General features: G+C 40.8%; 1 protein-coding gene across 4 annotated transcripts in view; it reads right to left on the bottom strand.

Moving 5' to 3' along the window:
* The window catches only part of LCLAT1 (lysocardiolipin acyltransferase 1), a 190,670-nt gene extending 175,591 nt beyond the window's left edge, over positions 1 to 15,079 (bottom strand). The window contains exon 1 of one of the 4 annotated variants that reach the window (XM_035000840.1): positions 14,935 to 15,079. The gene's annotated coding sequence lies outside the window, so the exon portion shown is untranslated. Of the gene's footprint in view, positions 1 to 14,335; positions 14,620 to 14,738; positions 14,867 to 14,934 lie in introns of those variants that run through there. The other 3 variants (XM_035000846.1, XM_035000844.1, XM_035000843.1) reach the window with 3 other exon arrangements.
* Between the last annotated feature and the right edge of the window lie 389 nt (positions 15,080 to 15,468).

Below are 15,468 nucleotides of genomic sequence, written 5' to 3'. Positions count from 1 at the left end.
AGTCAAAAGCCAAACTACAAGGACCATTTTATTTTGCATAAAACTTTAAAATATGTTTGCATTAGGCAGACTGTTACTTTTGTTTATAGTAGTACTTAATTCCATTATAATGTGTAAACCAATTATAACTATAGTTATCTTCCTATGTATAAACTCCTTGTTCACAAGCTAGGCAATTTGCATTGAGGCTTATTTTCATTATCCTAAGCTAAGAGTAGCTGAGGATGCCCTTGGCTTGAACTATCCCCCAACTTGCTCCAATTATGTAACCTACAGAAAACCAAGGTCTTCCCCCAAACCACTGTTAATTTCTGAGGGGCTTAAATTCTCTTAGTCTCTGAAGATCCCCTCTTTTAACTCAACCAATTCACCAAGTCTACCCTGTTCCCAACATCTGAAACCCCAAAACCCAAAAAATTCTCAAGTAAAACATTTGTAAACACTGAGGGTCAGAGGGAACGGTCAATTTCAATAAGAGATAGCCTTGAGCCATCTGAAAGCTCTTCTCTCTTCTTCAAACATCTGGTGTCCCTACTCACCCAAAAATTACCTTTGAAACTCCAAATAGTTATCCCTAGGTTAAGCAAAATTCAGCCCTTTCCAGCTCTAGTCCCAGGCGAGCATGCCCACATCCATCAAGGTGCTAAGCTCTAAATTTAGCCTTCCATCTATCAGGATCCATCCTCCACATTTTTTTAAGACAAAAGGATAATATTTCTGTTACCTTGTTAAGCCACATTTCCAGCCCTAATGCTTCTTCCTAGTACAAAGGAAGGCAGAACAGGGTCTCCTCAATGTTTACTGAATTGAATTACCAGGCCACTGTTCTAATTGCTCACCAGATCAAACTGTACATTTCCCTTTCTCAGAGCAGCAAGGTCACTTGCATGTTAAAAAGTATCCTCACCTCCAAAAGCAACAATTTCCAGTTGCTTTGTTGCGTTCTTTCCAATTATTGCCAGTGAAATCTATGACCTAACAACCAAGTAAAAAGTCCCTTCATTTTTTGTTACAAATTAAGAAATTAAGTCTCAGGGGAGCCCGGGTGGCACAGTCAGGCATCCAACTCTTGGTTTCAGCTCAGGTTATGATCTGGGGGTCCTGGGATCAAGCCCTATATTGGGCTCTGCTCTAGGTGCAGGGTCTGTTTGGGATTCTTTCTCCCTCCCTCTCTGCTTTTCCCCTTGCTTATGCACGAGCACACACGCACTCTCTCTCTCTCCCTCTCAAGTAAATAGTTTTTTTAAAAAAAAGAAATTAAGTCCAAGGGAAGTAAAACTAGTTGTCCACAGCCTTCGAACAACAAAAAGCAGAGTTCTGAAGATGTGGGAGGTACTGCGAGAAGTGTGTTACTTGCAACATCTCTTTTAACCCTCACACCTCCCAACCATAGCAAAAAAAACAGCACCATGACCCCTCTTTACAGTGGGTAGACAGGTTAAAAAATAAAATCCCCTGCTCCAAGTCACCATGACAGTAAGTGCTACCATGGGATTCAAGCCCAGCAGGCTAAATTCAGAGTTCAAGCTGTTAATGGATAATTTAAACAAACAAAAACATAACACTGTGTCTTCTATACAAATATAAAATGAACACCTATGATTTTATTTAACTCATTAATTAAGAACAAATAAGATGTTTCATTTTGGTTCAAAAGCAACTCCAAAGAGCACAAACATACAGGCAATCAGAAATAGTGAAAAAATTTTGCTTCACAGATCCAAAACTGCTTCTTCCAAAAAAGAGGAAGAGAAATCAATTATATTACCAATCAAAAAAAGTTAATTTGCATGTCTAAGGACAAGAATAATAACTTGCATTGCTGTCAATTATTCACAATTCTCGAAGTTGTAAAAAAATAAATGAAAAACAATAAAAGCTACAGACCACATAGATTAGATCTACGGGAAAAGTGCTCTAGATATCACCTCATTTCCAAAGACCCCCAGTAATCCTTTTGGTTACTCAAAGACTTTCGAAGATTTTTCTTACATAGCTCTTAACCACTATGCATAATGCCTATCTCTCCTTTTAGAAGAGAATACACAGCTTCAAGATCTCTTGACAGCCTCTAGAAAAACTGAGGCTTCTCCAGAAAACTAATTTTTCACAAAAATATATTTTTCTCTTTCACATACTAAGCCAGAAATTTAGATTCACTATGAAATTATAAATTTATATATATATATATATATTTGTATATATAAATACAGAAATAATTCACTGTATTGTCAAGCTTCTTAAAAGATCTAGAGGGACGCCTGGGTGGCTCAGTCAGTTAAGCATCTGCCTTCGGGTTGGGTCGTGATCCCAAGGTCCTGGGACCCAGTCCAAAGTCCTGCTCCCCGCTGAGCGGGGAGCTGCTTCTCCTCCCCCACTCCCCCTGCTTGTGTTCCCTCTCTCGCTGTATCCCTCTCTGACAAATAAACAAAAATCTTAAAAAAAAAGATCTAGAACTAATGGGGGTTTGGTTTTACTGAACAATGACACAAAATTTTTCTCACTGGAGAAATAAAGACCAAGTTAAACTGTCACTTCCAAATAACTGACCTAAAATTAACTTAAGTATCTTACTGGCCAATTAATGTATCTTAATTTCCACCCTATATTTTCTCCCATAAAAAAACCAATCCCAGTCCAACTTCTACCTCTAGTAAAATCAATTAGATGTACTACCCCTACTATTCCAGCTAAGTGCAACTAAAAATCCTGGACATCATATAGAAGACAAACAGAAGAAAACTCTGAAGGTGGAGAGAAGAAGGAAAGCCAGTTGGGGACCTGGAACGCATGGAACAACAGGGTGCTGAGTCCCCTCGGTTTTCCTTTTGCCTCATATGGATGTGGAGATGAAGAAGCCAGTTATCCAGAAATGCCAAAGGGGGTTAGACAAAAAAGTCTCTGCTCTTTCAAAGGACCAAGAAAAGAGCAGCACAGCAAAACAGAAAACTTTTAGACAATAACTACTGCACTCCAGCCAAAAATCATGGACAAAACTGTGGATCATCCCAGCACAGGGCAGGTAGGGAGCCTAAACTTTCACTCTCACCAGGCTGTAATGTCAGGTCTCAACATGACTGTCCTTCCCTTACCCAACCCCTGACCCCTGCAGGGATGGTATCAAAGGCTGGACTTTCTTCCCTGCCAGGTGGGTTTAAAGACTCCCTTCCCCAGCCACACAGTGTCTATGGAGGGCATCTAGAGAGCGTGGACGTATATTCCCATGACAGTTACAAGGCACTCCTTCCCATCCCCTTGGGGGTGGTATGAGGCAAGGCCTGGTAGAGAAGCAGGACTTTCACCACCCTTCCAGGTAGGAAGGCCATCCCCTCCCAGCAGTGTCTGCAGAGGCCGATGGAAGGGGTGGGGGGAGGAGGAAAGATAGTTAAGGATGCAGAGTAGTATTCAGGGGAGGCCTAGAAGGGAGCTGAAATGCCCACCTCTGTCAGCAGCAATGAGGAGTCCCACTTTGTGTGTCAATGGACAGATTTCTGGAAAGCATACAATTCACCCAAAATGAAATAGATCATTTGAATAGCCCTGTAACTATTAAGGAAATTGAACTCATAATTAAAAACCTCCAGAAAAAGAAATCTCCTGGCCCAGATTATTTCATCAGAGAATTATAACAAATTTTTAAAGAGGAATTAACACAATCACTTCCAGAAAACACAAGAATAGGGAGTATTTTCCAATTCCATTTACGAAGCTAGTATTACCTTGATACAAAAACCAGAAAAAGGGGCGCCTGGGTGGCTCAGTTGGTTAAGCGACTGCCTTCAGCTCAGGTCATGATCCTGGAGTCCTGGGATGGAGTCCCGCATCGGGCTCCCTGCTCATCAGGGAGTCTGCTTCTCCCTCTGACCCTCCTCCCTCTCATGCTCTCTGTCTCTCATTCTCTCTCTCGCAAATAAATAAAATCTTAAAAAAAAAACAGAAAAAGTACAAAAAAATGAAACTACAGACCAATACATGAATATAGACACAAAAATCCTTAACAATGTATTAGCAAATAGAATTCAGCAGTACACAAAAAGTTGAATTTAATCAGAGATGCATGGTTAGTTCAATATTCAAGAATCAATCTAATCCACAATACTAACAAACTGAAAAAAAAAAAAAATCCACATGGCCATACTAATCTATACCGAAAAATCAACTGATAAAATTCAATACCTGTTCATGAGAGAAACTCTCAGAAAAAAAATGGAATAAAGGAGAACTTCCTCAACTGGGTATTGAGCATCTACAAAAAACCTACAGTAAACATCACTACACTAATGACAGAAGACAAACTGCATAATCCCTATTACTGGGAACAAGGCAGGGATGTCCACTCTCACCACTCTAATTCACCATAGTACTGGAAGTCCTAGTCAATGCAAGGAAGCAGGAAAAGGAAACAAAGGCCACACATAAGGAAGAAATAAAATTGTCCCTATTTGCAGACGACATGATGGTTTCCACAGAAAATCCCAAGAAAGCTACTTTAAAAACCTCCCAGAACTAATAAATGAGTTCAGCAAAGTTGAAGACACAAGATAAACATTTTAAAAAGCAACTCCATTTCAAGTGAAAAGGCAACCTACCCAAAAACAAATTTTTGTAATTTATCATATATATATATATGCATATATATATATATACATATATATATATATAGGGCTTGGATCTAAAATATTAAAGAACTTCTACTACTCAGTAGTGAAAAGGCAAACCAATTTAAAAAATGGGCAAAGGATCTGAACAGACATTTCTCCAAGGAAAATATACAAAATGACTAATAAGCACATGAAAAGATAATCATTTGCCATCAGGCACATGCAAATCAAAACCACAATGAGCCATCACCTCACACCCACTAGGATGTTATAATATAACTTCCCTAGAATGTCCCTATAATCAAAAAGACAGATAATAATAAGTGTTGGTGAGGCTGTAGAGAAATGGGAACACTCACATACTGCTGATGGGATTGTAAAATGGTACAGCCTGGAAGAGTCTAGCAGATCCTCAAAAGAATAAAATAAGATGAAAATAGAGAGGGAGGCAAACCCTAAGAGACTCTTAACTATAGGGAACAAACCCAGGGTTGCAGGAGGGTGGGTGGGGGAAATGGGGTAACTGGGTTATGGGCATTAAGGAGGGCACTTGCAGTAAGGAGCACTGGGTGTTATATGCAACTGATGAATCACTAAATTCTACCCCTGAAATTAATAACACACTATATGTTAACTAAACTGAAATTAATTTTTTTTAAAAAAAGATTAAACATGTTTACCATATGACCCAGAAATTTAACTCCTAAGTATATAGCAAAGAAAAATTAAAACATATATCTACACAAAAACTTGTACTTGAATGATCATAGCAGCATTATTCATAACAGCTAAGAAGTGTTCATCAACTGATCAATGGATAGATAAAATGGGGCCTATTAGCCTATCCATACAATGGAATACCTCATGATTCAGCCCTAAGGAATGACACACTGATACATGCTACAACATGGATGAACCCTGAGGACATGTTGAATTAAAGAAGCCAATCACAAAAGACCACATACTGTATGATTCCACTTATAAGAAATGTCCAGAATAGGCAAATATATAAAGACAGAAAGTAGATTAGAACTTGTCTAGGGCCAAGGTTGGGGGAAAGGGGAGTGTCACTCCTAATGAACAGAGGGCTTCTTTTTGAGGTGATGAAAATGTTCTAAGATTAATTGTGGTTATGGTTCTACAACTCAATGAACATATCAAAAACCACTACCAAATCCACGGCTGAATTCTTTGTAGAAATTGACAAGCTGATTCTAAAATTCATATGGATTTGCTGGCGAACCTAGAATAGTCAACACAAACTTGAAAAAGAACAAAGTAGGAGGACTCACACTTCTGATTTCAAAACTTAACCACAAAGCAACTGTAATTAAGACAGTGTGGCACTAGCATAAAGACAGACACATAGATCAAATCAATAGAATTGGGGGTTCAGAAATAAACTCATTTGTCTATATAACTACGATATGACCCAGCAACTGCACTCCTGAGCATTTATCCCAGTCAAATGAAAACTTAAGTTCACACAAAAACCTGTACTCAAAATGTTCTTAACAGCTTTATTTAAACAGCCAAACACTAGAAATCACCTAACATGTCCTTCAAAGGATACATCCACACCAAATACTAAGGATCATAAGGAATACCAAGCAAGAAAAAAGAACAAACTATTGATACTTGCAACAACCTGAATGAACCTCTAGGGAATTATACGAAGTGGAAAAAGACAATCCCCAAAGGTTACACACTGTATAATTCCACTTACGTAACATTCTCACAATGGCAAAATTCTAGAAATGGAGAACACATTAGTGGTTGTCAGAGAAGGGGGTGTGTGGCTATCAAAGGACCACATAAGGAAGGAACCCATATGGGGAAATTGTTCTGAATCCTGGCTGTATCAATGTCAGTATTCTGGTTGTAATACTGTACTAGTTTTGCAAGATGTTACCATTGGGGGAAACTGGGTAAAAGGTACATGGGTTCCTTTTGTACTATTTCTTACAACTTCAAGTAGCTCTACAATTACCTCAAAACAAACAGTCTTAAAAAAAAGGCGGAGGAAGATCTGACCACAGACAGAAGAGGAAAAGGCAATGTGGCCACAGACACAAGGACTGGAGTGATGTGGCCACACCAAGAAATGAAGGCAGTCACCCAGAAGCTAGAAGAGGCAAGGAACATATTCTCCCCTGGAGCCTCTGGAAGCGGCACGGTCCTCCCACACTTTGACCTCAGCCACTGATTCTGATCTCAGACCTCTGGCCACCAGAACTGTGAAAATACAAATTGCTGCTGTATTAAGCCACCAAGTTTGTGGTCATTGTTACAGCAGCCACAAGAAACATATAAATACCCATCTCCTAGGAATATAAAGAATTAACAAATACGTATGGAAAAGACCCTTGAGAAGTCTGAATTGCAATTGCAAAAGAAAACCAGATACAAATATTTTAGAGTTCTTAATTCAAAATAAGAATATTAACACCCCTAATTTTGAGAGGTAAAGAAATCTGAAATAAAAAGAGAAATAAATATAGCTTTGGGAACAATTATGTCCAATGTAGACTGAGTTCCCTGAAGATTAGCCCACTCAATACACAAGAACTATTTATAACAGTAGCTCTAGGAAAGATTCAATCTTGATTAACTCTAACTTCTAAGGTATTTCTTCTCAGAAGGAAAGAGAAGGTAAATTGAGCTGGTTTCATTACAACTATAAATAAACTAAGCAAAATAAGGTTACTCTAGCACCCCCTAGACTACTCTAGATTATTTCAGTCCTGCTTCTACACTTCTCTTCCATTCTCACAGAAAACAAAGCAAACATAATTCTCCCTTTAATTTAATCAATTGGTCCTAATTAACAGCCATGCTGAAAATACAAGCTTAAATTTATAGTTATTCACATTAAAAGTATGTTACTCCAGTAATTCACAAACTCTCCAGTTTGAATACTACATCATAAAATATCATTATGTGTATGTTTATAACACAAACAATAAAAACCAGTAATACATTTTACCGAATTTCAGAATGATATAATGACACATGCAGGAGTATTAAGAGTGCCAAAACAATCGCAACACAGGAAAGGAGAAAAGGGCAAAAGGCTGTCTCCTTTAAAACTCCTACATCATAGGGCGCCTGGGTGGCTCAGTTGGTTAAGCGACTGCCTTCGGCTCAGGTCATGATCCTGGAGTCCCGGGATCGAGTCCCGCATCGGGCTCCCTGCTCGGCGGGGAGTCTGCTTCTCCCTCTGACCCTCCTCCCTCTCGTGCTCTCTGTCTCTCATTCTCTCTCTCGCAAATAAATAAAATCTTTAAAAAAAAAAAAAACTCCAACATCATAGGGGCACCTGGGTGGCTCAGTCAAGTTAAGTGCCTGACTCTTGATTTTGGCTCAGGTCATGTCAGGGTCATAAGATTGAACCCCACATGGGGCTCCTCAATGGGCATGGAGCCCGCTGAAGATTCTCTCTCTCCTTCTGCCCCTCCCACCCCTTCTTCCCCTCTCTAAAAAAGAAAAAACTCCCACATTATAGAGAGAATCACCCTAAGCAGCTACAGTAAATTATGTTCAACACGGATATTCAGAAACTTTGAGCATAACTTGTAATACAAAGCATACTCTTATTCAAATAATAATCTCTTACACTTAAAGCCACATAAGTAGAGTGGCTTTAAGTTTTTTAAGTTTAAATTTTTTATTATTTTAAATTTAAAATGAATTAAAACAGGCATTACAGCAGACTCTGGAACTAGACTGCTTAAGTTCAAACCCATTGTTACTTAATCTTTCTGGGCCTCAGTTTCCTCAAAGGTAAAATGAAGACTGTAATAGTATTTACCTCATAGGAGAATTAAAGGAATTTGCAAACTTAACACACTTGGAACTTAACCCAGTATGTAGTAAGCACTCAACAAATATTAACTGTTACTATTACTATTAATAGCTACTAGAAGAGACTGTCACCATGACTGCCTATGCACCTCATGTTTCAGAGCTGTCATGCTCACCTTTCATCATAGAAAACCTAGAGGTGACAAGAGGTGACAGAATCTCAGTGATCTTTGTACAGGAGGCCCTGATTTATCCCCCCTCTAGATAGTAAACTCAAGGACAGGAATCATGTCTTATTCAACTCTGTCCCCCTCACCAAGTTCATGGTAAGTGTCCAAAAATGTTCAGGGTAAGTAAATAAAATTTTGGTGTTCAAGCCGCTCCTAGTTACTATCATTTTCCTCTGTAAGCCCACACAGGCAATTTTTTATTTAAAGGCTACACAGTAAAAAGAAAACACAATTCTAAGAAAATATCTGTATTAAAACAACAACAGGACGGCAGAAATAAGAGCCACAGACAAAGCTGGCTTCCCCAAGGTACCTAAACATTCCTGTGGGGAAAGAGTTGCTGTCTGAGCTAAAAACACCCTTTTCCCTCCACACTCCGGGTCACACAGAACCCTACGAATGGCTGCCACCACTCACTTCTCCTCCTCCTCATTCTTTTATTCCTAACTTCCGTAGTCATTTGCTTTGTGACACCTGTAGATAGCAGCTCACCAACACTCAAAATTCCTGCTTCATGCATTCTCCCAAGGGGATTAACTATACACTTAAAACATAAGGTGGAAGTGAGCTCTTATTTGAATTGGAAAACTATGGGTAGCATAAGCCTTCCCTTTACTGTCCCCAGAGCAACAATCTACTTCCTGTGAGGAAGTGAACAATTTCAGTTTTCAGAAACCTCAACTGTGCAAGACTGCCGATAAAGTGGTTAATCACCCCTGGTCAGCTTTCACTGATGGTGCCCCTCAGACAGCCCTTTCATTTGCCTCTGGGGTTATCACAGTAGGATCCTCATGTTCCCACTGCCAGAAAGAGAGGACTGGGTAAAGGTGCAATGAACACTTTCTGTCAAATCAGTTCACCAAGGCCTTTTGTGAGCTTACCCCACAGCTACAGGGAACTCACCACGGGCTTTCCTCAGCTCCACTGTTAAATCCAAAACCCTGCAGCCAAAGGGATCACAGTAGTCCTCCTAATCCAAGAGCAATTAGCACAGAATAGAAAAAACCACACAGTGATTTCTCTTAAACAGGGACATTACACAATGATGAAAAAGAGACTGGGTTAGAATTTCTCCCCCCAAAATGAAACACAATATAAATCAATTTATTTTCATTATGTATCTGATACTAACTAAGATTTAGGTTACACTTGCAACTATGCACCAATTCTCAGGACAAGGAATTAACAAAGAATTGGGACATAACTTTACGGCCAAACTGTAAAACAGCAATAATATGAGAACCTTGATTTCACATTTGCCTTTTGCAAGACAATTATAACAAAAGAAAAATTCTAGGTTTCATCATTTATTCCTCTGAAGCCTCTCATGCTCTTTTTTAAATTCTTATAAAGCATCTCTTTCATCATCATTCCTGCTGGGTTTCCTCAACAAAAGTTAATTGGTCTAACATCGCCAAATTCTCACTAGCACCCCTTTAAAGTATAACAAAAGTGCATAAATATTAGGTGTGCAACTTGAATTTTTACATATACATACACCCAAATAACCACCGCCCAACTCAACATACGGGACATTTCCAACACTCCAGAAGGTTCCTGAACGCACCACCATTCTGACTTCTATCACCAGGAAATAGTTGTACCCTATTTTTGGACTTCATTTAAATGGAATCATATGGTATGCAATCTTTTGTCTGGCTCATTATGTCTACGAAACCCATCCATGTGGATATATCAGCAGTTCATTCTTTAACTGCTTTTGTAATGTTTCCTTTTATAAATATACCACAATTTACTCATCCATTCTGCTGCTAATGTACCTCAGGTTTTATCTAAATTTTAGTTATTATGAATAAAGGTTATATGAACATTCTTTTACCTTTTTTTTTTTGTTGGTAGACATATACATCCCTTCCCCTCAGGTATATATCTAGGAATGGAATTGATGGATTATGGGTAAGATTAGACACAGCCAGTTTTCCAAAATGGTTGTACATTCCCACCAACATATATGAGATTCAGTTGTTCCACAATATTGGCATTAACAATCTTTTTAATTTTAGCCATTCTGGAAGGTGTGTAGTAGTAGCTCACTGTTTTAATTTCCATTTCTCCATTGGGAGTCTCCATCTGGGACTAAAAATGTTGAACACCTTTTTATATGCGTACAGACCATTCAGAGATCCTCTAGTAGAAAGTGTCCAGAACTTCTGTACATATTTTAAATTGTTTTTCTTATTAATTTTATACAAACATATACACACATATATTCTGGGTAGGAGTCCTTGGTCAGATATATGAATTGCAAATTTCTTCTTCTAGTCTGTATTCTGCCATTCATTTTCTTAATGGTATCTTTAGATGGGGAGATGTTCTCAATTTTAATGAAGACTGACATCAAATTTATCAATCACTGTTACGGTCATTGCTTTCAGAGTCCTTTTTAAGAAATTTACTCTAGTAGTACTAGAGTACTAGTTCTTTGACTTGTGCTTATGGTTTGAACAGTTCTCAACCTTGCTCTGAACACATGAAATCCTGCATCTTTGCAAGGTTTCCAGTTTCACCTTGCAATTTAGAATGGGTTCATTCATGTTATGTTGTCAGATGCTAGACAACTCTAGTGTTCTGAATGTTTGAGTGGAGATCAGTTTTACAACTAGAGAATTTATTTGATTACTTCCATACTATAATGGACTTCCGTACAAGTATGTTAAAAACCTAATGTAAAAACAAATGAAAAAATTCTCTAATAGCTGTCATTCTAGCATTTTACCCCAACATACATTAGATGATTCTTCCCACTCCTTTTGAGCGGCTTTGCTCCAGTGGAGCCACCTTTTCACTAGACCCTGCTGACTTGTACAATATAATTGAGTTTTCTGTAGTCTTCGAAACCAGAAGCCTACAGGAAGGTATAAGCCTGGTTCTATTAAATCTTATTGACCCAACAACCTCAAAGGGTTTACAATTCTCCCGAAACCCAGTAACAAAGAACTTTCTACTCTATCCTTTTCTTAAATTAACAGTATCTCCAATCTGTAGCCATATTGTTCCCAAAAAACAAAACAAAAAAACCACGTGATTCTTTACTTGCTTACCAAGTGTTCCCCTCTCCCATCCTATTATTCTTCACACTTAATCAATCTTCCATTCTCCTTTCAAAATGTGTGTGGTGGACTCTGAACTCTGCTCTGCTAGTGAATGCCCTGGTTCACTCTCTCACCACCTCTTGTTTGGAGTATGGACACTGTCCTTAACTAGTCTCCTTACATTCTTTCACCCTGTCACTAGTCATCTCTCTCCAGAACATAAAGTTGATTGTATTACTCATTTGATTAAGATCTTTCTACAGGTCCCACTGCCCACAAGATAAAGTCACTCTCTCAGCTGAGAATTCACAATCTTTCCTGTATTCTCTCTCAGCAACTTCTGCAAAACTCTGGTCTGATCCCTGGACACCCATGCAGTCTCACTCGTCCTCTCTACTGCTAACTTCTTTGGCTGGAAGCACTTTCTCCTTTACCCTGCAGTCAGCTCCCTTCCTATCTTGGCTAGGGCCACCCCAACAAAACCAACTGTTCCCTTGTATGTGTTCCCACAGCTCTCTGTACCCACCACAACTATATCTGAAACCTTCTCGGACTGCATTAGTTATTTACTTGTTTGTCTCATTCACTGGTCTACAAACTTCCTGACCTGGGACTTCTCCCTGGATTTCCTGGAGGATAAGGTCAGGAATTAATCTTTACACACCAAAGACTTGGCAGGGCAATTCCAAAAAGGCTCAAAGAAAGAATGAGGGGCGCCTGGGTGGCTCAGTCCGTTAGGCGGCTGCCTTCGGCTCGGGTCATGATCCCAGGGTCCTGGGATCGAGCTCCATGTCAGGAGCCTGCTTCTCCCTCTCCCTCTGCCTGCCTCTCTGCCTACTTGTGCTCTCTCTGTCAAATAAATAAATAAAATCTTTAAAAAAAAAAAAAAGGCATTAAAAAAAGAATTAATGTCCTAGCCACTTTTATTCATATCCTTTTTTTCTACAGAGACTTGAATACTTTATACAAATACATCAAAGTAATGAACCTACCATAAGTTTGCTTTCAAGTCACCCAGCAAGTTATTTTTTTGAGCGTTTAATAAAAACTAAAATCTTCCTTAATTATTGATTTGTGTGTCCTGTTAGAAAATCAACTGTTTTGAAATAATTTTTAAAATAAAGGGCATTAGGGGCGCCTGGGTGGCTCAGTTGTTAAGCATCTGCCTTCGGCTCAGGTCATGATCCCAGGGTCCTGGGATCGAGCCCCACATCGGGCTCCCTGCTCCGCGGGAAGCCTGCTTCTCCCTCTCCCACTCCCCCTGCTTGTGTTCCCTCTCTCGCTGTATCTCTCTCTGTCAAATAAATAAAATCTTTAAAAAATAAAATAAAATAAAATAAAATAAAATAGAGGACATTAAAAGTAAAATGAATAAAAGTAACTGTAGTCATCACCATATAAATCACTACTGGATGCCAACGGAATGAAACATGGTTATTACTTACGCAATACAACCAAAGGATCACAAACTAGATACTTCATTGAAAAATGTGTTCCTATATACCCCCCTTAACACATAACAAATCTGTATGACATAGGAAGATGGTATGCACGGTAGTTAAGACCACAGTTGTTTGATTTGGTGCCTCAGTTTCCTCATCAGTAAAACAAAGATGAGAAAGTACTCACTTCACCAAGTTGCTAGGTGACTAAGTCAGCACACACAACGTCGTTGGCTGAGTAACCATATAGTAAGAAAAGTCAACTGTTAACCCTGTATTTTTCACCTTTGTAAGCCCTTTCATATATACTGTCTTGGTTTTTTTTCTCACAAAAGTACAATGAGATTGTTTGGATAAGAATTGCTTTGCCCATTTCAGAGGTAAGATACTGACAAAGAGGTTATATGATTTCCCTAACATATTTTAAGCGGCTGAGTAGAAACTAGAAACCCCACCTACCCCAGCCCCTGGCCAAACTGACCAAATCTCCAGGTAGCAGTCTGGAAGAAAGTCTTTTGGGTTTCCCCCCCATTATTTCCCCTTGGTGGTGAGCAGCCAGCCTAAACACCTGGTGAGGGCAGATGAACTAACCCATTTGCAAATCGGATTAAAAGATAGGAGATGGCTCACTTTCACAATGCCTGACACACAGTGAGCACTCCAAAGACAGGAACCACTGATGACTGAAACACAAAGGGCTACTGTGCTTTCTCAATGACAGAACAAGGCACTCCACAAAATCAAGCCTGCTATCAAATAAAAAGTCACTTGATATTATGCTTATCCGTCACATCAAAGTACAATGTGGCAACAAACTTTTTTAAAAAATAACTTTTATAAAATAATTTTTACTCTCAAAAATCAACAGTTTTGCAAAAAGAACTATCATTAAGACACTCTGAAAACTAATTATATTTTATGACATATGTTTGCCCAAATAAGCAACATGAATAGACAATATTTCATCTCTGAAAGGCCTTCACCATACTTTTCATTACTTCCCTAGACTTAAACGGAATCCCAAGCCTCAGCCTTATCTACAGCCACGTGCACACGAATACAATTAATGAGCTTCGAAGGCAGAGACAATATTCCAGGGAACCCACTTGAAGCAGGTTAAGTACAAGGAAGGAAAACGTCTCTAAGGCACTCAAATGCACTTTTTATTTTTTGTCTTCAGCGAGCAGGTAGAAGCTAAGACACACCTTAACGATCAGACTTGACATCAGCTTCCGGCTGGGGACTACCTTTCCTTCCGTGGCACTGCCACTCTGGCACCTGTGGGCAGGCATCTGGAGCCTGAAGGATACACAGATCAGGGCTCGAGAGCCCAAGTCCAAGCCTCGCACGTGGCAAACACTTGGGGATGTTTTGCACATTAACAGAGGCAGAAACAGAACTATGTTCGGGGCGAGGCAGCTCCCGGACCCGTCCAGGTCTGGAGAAGGAAGGTCTTGATACTAATCTATACCACCGACCGGGCACCTGGCCCGCCAAACCCCGCAACAGCCTCGCCCTCTCCCCACTCGCCGAGCCGGCCCGCGCGGCCTCGCAGCCCCCAACGCCTTCGCCTGCCTCTGCGAATCGCTTCCCCGCGCCTCCCCTCACCTGAGCCGGCGACGCCGCCACCTGCGTCGGGCCTCCAATTCCTGGTCAAGTGACCGTTACCGGGGCCAGGGGAGGCCCGTGGCTCTGGGGGAAGAGTCCGTGGGGCTGTTCCCCCTCCACCAACTCGGGGATCCCCCGGCCGCCGCCGCCATTTTACGGCGCTAAACCCCCCACTTGACAGTTCCCGGCCTCCCACCTGTGACCAGCAGAGGACGTCGCGCGTCGCCGTGGGGGTCGCGTGGACGAACTGGAGAATCCGTGGGGGGCACAATCTCCGAGCAAAACCCGCCGCTAATTCATCCCGAAGCGGGAGGCGTCCGGCCCGTCGCCCTAGTAATGCGTCCGGGCAGGCTCCATCCTGATTGGCTGCGAGCGCCGTGACGCGACGGCGTCCCCGGCTGCGTGGGAAGCCCGGGTCCCTGACGCCCCGCCCCAGCCGGGGCACCCCCAGCGCCCGTGGTCGAGGGCTCCCTTAAAGGGGCCGCGCTCAGTTCCCCGGCTGGCCTCGTGGGGAGCGGGGCGGTGTAGGGGAGAGAAACAATAGCAATAAGAAACCGAGGAGGGCGTTGTCCCAGGGAACCTAATCGTCCAGCCGACCCTTCTCAGAGTGGAAAACAGAAATCTGGGGAATTTAATTTATAAGCCTAACTTACAGCCCGAGGTCCCCGGGCAAATCAGTAGTAGAACCAGTTGTAGAACTCAGGTTCCTGATGCGCATTACCAGGTTCTC

This window comes from Mirounga leonina, unplaced genomic scaffold, assembly GCF_011800145.1.
Source record: "Mirounga leonina isolate KUSES-001 unplaced genomic scaffold, KU_Mleo_1.0 Mir_125, whole genome shotgun sequence".
NCBI lineage: Eukaryota > Metazoa > Chordata > Mammalia > Carnivora > Phocidae > Mirounga > Mirounga leonina.
The sequence above is the reverse complement of the archived record's forward strand: the minus strand, read 5'-3'. Positions and strand labels throughout refer to the sequence as shown.